This window comes from Aulostomus chinensis, chromosome 12 (assembly GCF_037954235.1).
Source record: "Aulostomus chinensis isolate RoL2024-O1b breed Wild chromosome 12, RoL_Achi_v1.0, whole genome shotgun sequence".
In the NCBI taxonomy this organism is placed as follows: Eukaryota; Metazoa; Chordata; class Actinopteri; order Syngnathiformes; family Aulostomidae; genus Aulostomus; species Aulostomus chinensis.
In genome coordinates, this window is record NC_141331.1 from 13268612 (window position 1) to 13277643 (window position 9032).

The following is a 9032-nucleotide window of genomic DNA, read 5'->3' on the forward strand; positions in this document are numbered from 1 at the left end:
TGTGTGTTTGTGTGTATTTTAACACAATTTAATTTGAAACTGTAAATAAGAATGAACAAGAACTCTCACCACTACTCTTAAAGTATGTCTGTTTACTTTCTATTTCTTCGATTTCTAGGAAATATCCAGTTTCAGAAGCAGGCCTACAGGGCCAACGAGGCTGGTATTAACTCATAATCACTGAGCTAATGTGAAAATTTAGAGCCCCCTGATGGCGTTACCTCTGAAAGGCGCCCACACCAGAGAGCCCGACATGAATCATTCATGGAGGAGGGGGAGGAAAAAAAAATCAAAGATAAAAAGATATCTGACAAGAAGCAAGAGCGTGTATAGAGCGTATAAAACAAGTTCCCCCTTCTTATTTTTCTTTATTAAAACGCGCAATCTCACTTTCAAAGGAGTTGCCTGTCCGGCCTATAGAATGAAGATTGACCAACGCGAGTCCTGCGCCACTTCAAAGGCTGCAGCTTCTGAGAGGAAAGGCTTCATGGTGCGTTAGGATTTCTATGGCAATTGGCTAGAGAGACGCTCACATTTGAATATATCTGGATGGACAAGGGAAAAAAAAAAAAAGACACCACTAACTGCCACTAAATGAACTTTAACCAAAGCCGGTTCGAAAATATGTGCCAAAAAAAAAAAGATGTAGAGGAAGATGGAGCGAGCTCCACATTGGACAGGTAAGGACCAACGTAAAAGAGGAATAGAAATTAAAAAAAAAAATTGCCATTGTAAGTCAATTAAAACGCAATTGACTCAGGGTGTCATTAACGCGCGTCATCGCTGGATTAGAAAATAAACTATTTCTATTTAACCACATTTACAGTCTAAATGGGGGGGGGGGGGGTCATACGGGCAGCAAGTGCACATGTGTTTACTTGTGTTGTGGGGCCTGTGTCGCTTTTATAGCTGCACCTCTGTGGATTTCTAAAACGCTTTAAAGTCACCAGACTTAACGGGCCTCCTCTCTTGTATAAGTTTCCAACACAAGCGCGTCAATGAATGTTGCAAAATAAACACGATGAAAAATCACCAGAGACAGTTCCTTCGACATTAGGAAGGGGAGGAAAAAAAAAAGGAGGGAGACTTAATAAAAAGGAGTGAGGCAGTCACCCTTCAGTGAGAAACGCTTTGAAGTAGAACTTATTATCTAAGAAATACTTTTTGGTTGTCCTAACGACGCAGCTGAATGGGAAAGGCGCTCCTTTGTCAGCGATTTGTTCTCCTTTAGTGGGATGCCCGTGGAAATCACTTACATGGGCCACCTTAACATACTGCCTGCAAATCAGTAACCGGCGGAGTCAGACATGCAGACGCCACTCGGGAGAGGACAAAGCAGAAAGTCGCAGTGAAAACGCCACTGTGCTTCTCAATTGCGCCCTTTAAAGGGGTTGAATGATAATTTCTCGGACGAGCGTAGAAGCAAAACAAACGCCGTCTTGTCAGACTTTACAAGCATTATCCATCTTCTCAATGCTTCGGGCACAATGCACGCGAAAATGGGCTTGTGAAGTTATCATTTTGGTCACAAAAGTTAAGGGTGTCTGTTAAATCAAACATACAAAACAAATAAAAAGGAAGAAGAAGATGAAGACGAAGAAGAAGAAGACCCAGGTTGTTTGGAGCCGCGAGCACCTGCGCCTGGTTCCGCCACTGGACAGATGGTTCCGGCTTTTTTTTTTTTTTTTTTCCTCTTTTAAAAATTTAACTTTAGTTTTCAACTTGGGAAATAGAGCAGGGGTGAGAAACGAGGCTCATTTCAACCCAGAATTTGAAGAAGTTTTGTGTCCCGCTGTTTCCCAGAACCACTGTTGAAGGTGGAAATAGTGAAGGGAAGAAAGTCAAATTGTGCGTGAAAATATTTATAAATATTAAGCAATGAAAATTTTGGTTTTCCGTTCTCATTTTGAATTCACAAAACTATAAGAAACTTGGAAAAAGAAATTTCCCCGAATGTTTGGGTTGCCATTAAATCCACATCTTATTTCTCCGTCTACACCGCAGCATCTCCAGGCGAGTGAATCCGTCTGGAACTCGGTGTTTTTATGACCTGCACGGTTAATAACTTTACTCTCTAATTAAAAATCACAAATGGTTCTTCATCATTTGCCCGTTCTGTATTTGTCACACACCTGTTCGCCTGCCTGCTAAACTGCAGCGTCTGAAAAAGCTTAACAGCCAACATGAGGAAAGTTGTAGGACAACTTGTTTTTTTTTCCCTTTCTCCTCCAATCTAAAATCGCCCTACCTGGCTATTATCTTATGATCAAGTGAGAAAACAACGTGATCCGGTTGCTGGTGCACCTCTGCCGGTGAACTCAGCTCCAATAGAGGCTCCGGGAACACATTTGTCTTGCAGCACAGAGCGCAGACCGGTTTTATGAGCTGGAGCGTCTGATTTCTTTGAGGAGGGACTCTGTTCGTCTGATTCATGGATGTGTTTTAGGTACTCGGGACTCTGCAGTGGGAAACATCGCTTCTCTGCAAACCAACTTCAGCAGCTGTGGTTTCACCTATTAGCCCCGATGTCTTTCCCAAAGGAGTGAGAGAGTTAAACATCTGACAATAAGCGCCCCGGGGGGCTCCTCAAGTGACCTGTACTTGGGGGTTTCATAGGAACTTCATTAAATCAATTACGCAGTGAACACATCATGATTTTTGTGTTATTTTGAGGGGGGGGGGGGGGGGGGACTTTTCCTGTGAGTGTTTGGCGAAATCTAGAGCTCGATGAGGTCTGTAGTTGATGCAACAGGAAATGGGTCTAATCTAGTGCTGACAGTTTTGGTTTCCTCCTTAAAAATCAATTTCAGAAAGGTTATAACTTAAAAAACAAACAAACATGGAACACAGATAAAAGAATATTTTTCCCGCTCAAAATATCTTTTGCACATTATAATCTGCACCCAACTTGTCATGGTAAGCAAAATAAATTGATACCTTTTTTTGAGGAAAGAGCTCCCTAATGTTCAAAAATTATTTCAAAAGGAGTTAAAAAATAATCGACCCTTATAATCACAATACATATCAATCGTGGATGATTTTATATGAGTCAATTAGAAATAAATGAAAAAAATATATCTTTATAATTCTGCTTTAAAAATGTTTTATGTTGATCCTTGTAGAAAGTTGTTTTTTTTTTGTTTTTTTAACTCGCTGGTTTTAAATACAAACACTCACTGGCCACTTCGTTAGATTCACCTGTCCAATGTAGCCAAAGTATTAGATACACCTCTCCATGGAGTCCAGCTCCCAACATGTTGTTGCCAATCAAATTGGAATATTATCATGATTGTACAGTTAGAATATGGAAGAGTTGTCGTCCTGAATCCCGTGAGCGCAGTATTAATTCCTCCCTTCTTCAAGAGATACTTGCCGTCATCCAAATGTATGAGAGCTGCACTACAGTCAAGGTGCATCACTCAGAAACTGATATGATATAATATCTGGTGGCTCGGTAACATCTGTGGGGGTAGAGACTTGGTTCTGGTCCAAAGCCCCATCCCAGGACTGGGAGCCACTCCAAGGCAGTAGGTGAGGAGAGCAAGGTCGTCCACGGACAACTGCACCAGCCAGGCCCTGCTACCTGGCCCTTCGGCAGGCCGTCGGCCAGAAAGCAGAAACTAAAGTGCAAATAAGCGTAAGCATGCTTGCCCCAGTAGTCTCTTATTGAATGACTAGGCTTTCCTAAAAGCCTCTAAATGCAGGATGTAGGCTTCAGCATACTTGGACGCTAGGCAGACCGGGTGGTGAGCGATGAAATCAAAGAGAAGCAGATGGACTTTTTAGCGTAGGATATTTCTGATTTGTGCCGAGAGATGCTGCTGCTGCTGCTGCTGCTGCTGCTGCTGCTGCTGCTTGGATTTGACTTAAGGGAACAGATCCCTCTCTGGCACATGGTGGACATCCAGTTTGACTTAAAATTGGCTTGGATTGTAAAATAAACAAAATATGTTGTTTTCATGTTAATGAAGACTCTGAAGCACTTTTGTAAGAGGGCAAAAATAGCACAATTGCACCTTTATAGATATCTTTACATATAACGGATTGCTTTCACCGCCCTGCACATCTAATTCAAACGCCTATATCTCTCTGCTTATCATAAAAACCTATCTATGATTGATCAGAACCATTTCAAAGGCGTATGGTGCCAATCCTCCCGCTTTAAGCCACCCGCGATTCCTTTGCTTCTCCTGACTTACCATCACTCTCCATTGTGGGCAATGATTGGTATCAGTGCCAGATTTGAGCAGAACTATCACGCCTGCGACATCAGAGGGTTGGCCCTGAATGGGCCTGGTTTTACTGCAGAAAAGGTCAGAATTTAGAGAACTGGGGGTGTGTGTGTGGGGGGGGTCATTCTGTCACAGCAGGAAGGTAGGGAGATGGGGCATCCTTGGAAAAGAGAGGGGCGAATGAAGAAGGTCGCATCCAGGTGTGGAGAGAGACAACACAAGAAGCCTGAAGAAAGAATCTTGGTAGTTAAAAAGACAGCAGCCAGACTCCTCCTCAGAACATCTGACTACGTCCATCATGGACAAAACATGGTGACGGTGGTCACCGACAATCCTCAGCTTCTGGTCTCGCTGTAGGAGCTCTAATCCAATGTGATAAGCCAGTGCACCAGCAGTAAAAGCAGCTTCCAGCATGGAGGCACCACTGCCTCCTCAACCATACAGAGCCAGGACCTCCCTCCGACTTCACGGAGGTGCCTGTGTGCATCCCAAACATCACAAGCATCGCCCCCTCCCAACCCCCACCCTTCCATTCTTGACTTGGCTTTGGCAACCATAGATATGGCTCTGGATGGGTAGAAGAAAATGTGCTGTCTTGATGTTTGCAACCTACCAGGGATAAGCCAGAAAGGAAATATGGCTGGATAGGCAATGAGATTGAGATACGGGAGTCTCCATTTGACCCACGGCTTCAAAGAGATGTGGTTTTGGTTGACTGAGGCCTTGGAAGAGGCTTAAAGATTGAATACCAAGATGACCTATGATATTAACTGGGTCCAGAAAATAGCCTTGACAGAGAGAAGAGGCCACTCTGCAACATCTTCAGCCTCAACTTCAGCGAAATAGAAACAGCACTGTTGAATAAAATGCAAATGCAGCGACGATACCGAGGACATCTATAATGTGTCTGGCCGTCCCACAGGACACTTAGCTCTGGACGGTCCCAATCACAAGACTAATTGTATAATTAGAGCTGCTCCATTGGGGATGGGGCACCTTTTGGCCCCTCTGCAGACACTTTCCATGCTAAATGACAGTAAATCTCACAAACCACCAGCACCTATCCATCTTAGTGCCATCACACCTTGAGGGAGGACAGAATTGGTGCGACGGATAGTCCAGCAAACATCTAGGAACGTTTATTACAATGCTTGCAAGGGATCATATTTTTTTGTAATCTCATTTTCCCAAATTTTACAGCAGGAATATGGATGTTTCTAACCAGCCAGCAAATCATGCATTCAGGAGGCTTCCAGAGTTACAAGGAGAAGTCATTTGGTCCTGAGAAGAAATGCAAAGACCCCTACCCCCTCCCCTCTACAGATACAGCAAGGCCCACTTTCCCTACTTTCTGATTTCCAGCATCGCCACGCGCATCATTATCCTTGTCAAAAGTTGTGCACATATATGAACTTACTGGTGATAGTTGGTGGTGCACAGGGGGAGGAGTGTGAGTGTGAGTGTGTGCGCGCGCCCACGTTGGGGGGAGGGGAGGGTGGCGCAGGTGTTGGTGCTTCAAAAACCTGACCCTGCCGTGGCGAGGTTAGGACACCTCTCCATCCAGGAGGGCCCCATAGGCGCTCTCATTACGCAGGGCCCCCGTAGCAAAGAGCAGCGTGCCGCATGGATAGGAGAGACACGACTCCTTACGCTGGAAGTCTACCTTTCCCACCTGGCCAGGGTCTGTCTGTCACAGCTCCTATAGGGAGGACGTCCACTATAAATTATAATAAGCATAATAATGGTTACGTGGAGACAGGAAGGCTACTGGTAATGCATCAGTTTGACAAAGGTTGAGGATAAACAGAATCATCACTTTAAAAGTAATCCTCCTTTTTTTATTTTAAAAGAATTGAAACTTTTTGCTGCAACAGATCATTCCATCATATCTGAAAACAAATGGAAGTTTTCTCCGAACTTCCCCCGCCGCATGCACACTGTGACTGAGCTCCAAAGGGCAAGTGGTGCTTCATTAACCGTATCCCCCATTTACTTTAGAGCCCCCCTGAGTCTCAGAGAGAGCGGATTAATGTCAATTACCTGTCATTTTGCAACACCTACTAGATGGTATGTCATCCTCAGGCTCACTGGACACGGGTAGCACCACAAACACTCTGCTGTTCAGTTGGAATTCTCTGCATAAGCCTACTGGGCATGTTGATAATTATATTTTGGGGGTTAAAAGCATCTACTCCCGTTGTGTCACATTTCTTAACAAGCTGTAATCAGCCTTAACCTTTAAACATGAGTAATTAATGCAAACAAAATGCGTTTCTTCCCCAATATCAAAATGGCATTCAATATTTTTTATTTATTTGTTATGTGGCTTCAGTAGATTCTTCTCTTCACAAATAACTGTCACCAACTCAGAGAGAGAGAGAGAGAGAGAGCGAGAGAGAGCGAGAGAGAGCGTGTTTTCCCTTTAAAGGCCCTGCTATGCATGATGATGGTGCAAAACAAAAAGGCAGACAAAGAAAACAGCATCCAGCTTGAGGACCAATGAGGGGTTTCTTTCACTTTTCAATCACTCCTGGTCGTGGCCAGGATTAAGAGAGGGCTCTTGACTCCCTCTTTCACACAAAACCAAGAGTGCTTGTCAGCAACTTGAAGGAAGAAAGAGGAGAATAATACGTGAGTCCAGGGTTATCGTGTTTAATTGGATTAGATGGTGTCGTGTTGCAGTCCGGAGCATGACAAACACGGGACACACTGCAAAGCAAAGACGGTTCGGGACAGCTCACCCTAACCCACTGAAGAGGAGAGATCTCATATAACAATAATCTTTTTAAAATTACAAGTTAGTTGTATTGTTTTATTTAAATCGTTCGCACACACGTTCTCTCTCTCTCACACACACACACACACACACACACAAAATTGTCCCCAAAAATAAGTGACAGAGGAGTGTGGCCCTGGAGGGGTTTATATTGTGTGCTTGGTCGTGCGCTGCGCTCGTCCGTGAGTCACGCAGCGGCCGCAATAACAAGGTGCGCGCAGCTGTGCGTGCAGGTGCGCGGCCTCCACCTGCTCGCTGGGATAGAGAGTGAGTGAGTGAGAAAGAGAGAGAGAGGAGGAAAAGAGAGTGAGAGAAAAGAGAGGCGGCGCAGAAAAAAAAACACTTTTCTGGTTGTGAAGGAAAAAAACATGGCGATTATATAAACCGAATTTATTTCAATGTGACGTGCAGTTTCTGACTTTTATGATGCGTAAAGTAGGAGTGATGACTTAAGGAGGCCAAAATGTGTCGTTTTGGAGGAGCAGCGAAATTAATATTTTAAGGGCTTGAATGGAGCACAGCTTTTCTTTTTCTCATTACTTATTTTGATGAAGGCCTCAATGTAGCAGCGGAGCAGGAACCAAACCAGAGGGCAGACCAGATGCGGCATCATAGATGTCCTCGAGAAATGGTTCTCTCTGTAGGATTTTGTTCTAACTTATTTCCAAGATCAACTAAATCACGATTGAGTAGCGCGCGCTATGATTTCACTGGCTGTGTGTGCCGGGGGCAGGTGTGAGGCCGATGTTGGGACTAACAGACTGTTCGTCTCTGTCCTCTCTGGTCGCGTCAAACTTGACTTTTGTCCTGGCGGCGACGAAGAGCGGCAAAGAAAAAAAAAAAGAAGTCTCGTATGATTTTATCAAAATGGTAAATGGTGCCGTCAGATAATGACGAGTAAGAACGAGAGGACTTGGATCAACTAAACCTGAGCTTGTTTAGGCTTTAATCCGCAAGCGCGTGCTGCATGGAGTTAACACACACAGAGTGGAAAAAAAAAAAAACTTGTTGGATCTGACGACAGATGGACACTTGAGTATACAGGAAAAAAAAGTTGCAGACTTTTTTGTCGCTCTGTAACTAGACTCATTATCATGCCCCCCCCCCCCCCCCCCCCCCCCCCCCCGAAAAAAAAAGCCTCCCTCAGCCCTGGCAAAAGCAGACAAAGCGGGCGGGTTTTAGTGGTCTCCGCCGGGGCCGGGCAGCCTTTGATCTCGGCCCGTTAAGGAGAAGGGTGTCTGCGGGGGAGTGAGACCAGGATAAGGGTGGTGGAGGAAGGTAAAGTCACCTCGAATATTTGTACCTGAAAGGTTTTATTCTAAAAATGATCCTATAGCTTCAAGCCTATCTTGTTTTTTTTAACGGTTAAGGATAAAATGTTACCAGCTTCATTTATATTCATGTGCTTTTATCATGCAACTTTTTTTTTCCTAAAAAAAAAAACCCAACTCTGTCAGTTGTGAGAGAAACGGAGCTTCTGATGCATTCAAGGCCTCCAGAGGCCCGAGCAGCTCTGCTGGGTTAAATTCAGAGAGACGCCCCCTCCCATCATCTTTCGAACCCAGAGACCCTCCGGTCTTCTTGAGGCCAGAAGCAGGTACTCGGAGACCTTTATACACCTGTCTGCTGCTAGCGAGGAAATATTTAGGACCCGCAGAGGCGACCATCCTCAACTGAACTGATTATTTTATTTTAGAAAAATTAAGTTCCCTTTAGTTTCTATCGAGAAAAAACACATTTATAATAAGAATGAAAAGAAAAGTGCGGGTTCCAGCGCTCATCCTGGTTTGCGCCAGGTTGAGTCCCCTCGGACTGCCTGGCTGGAGTCACTCAGAAAAAGGGGCCTTCTGAAATGAAGTTAGTGATGGTCCACATGTGCCGGATCACTCAGGCAGCACGCGCGCGCGCACGCACGCACGCACGCACACGCACACACCGCGCTGGTTGTCACATCACACAAACGCACCAAAAGAAATGGAGGATCCTGAATCACGAGGGAAATAAAGGCTCGATATATAAATAAA

The 9032-nt window shown here is 44.6% G+C and overlaps 1 protein-coding gene across 1 annotated transcript in view; it reads right to left on the reverse strand.

The window, feature by feature from the left end:
- Positions 1-8170: 8170 nt before the first annotated feature.
- Positions 8171-9032, reverse strand: part of clybl (citrate lyase beta like) — a 93443-nt gene continuing 92581 nt past the window's right edge. The window contains exon 9 of the transcript XR_015118724.1: positions 8171-9032. This exon is cut by the window's right edge and continues 2095 nt beyond it. The gene's annotated coding sequence lies outside the window, so the exon portion shown is untranslated.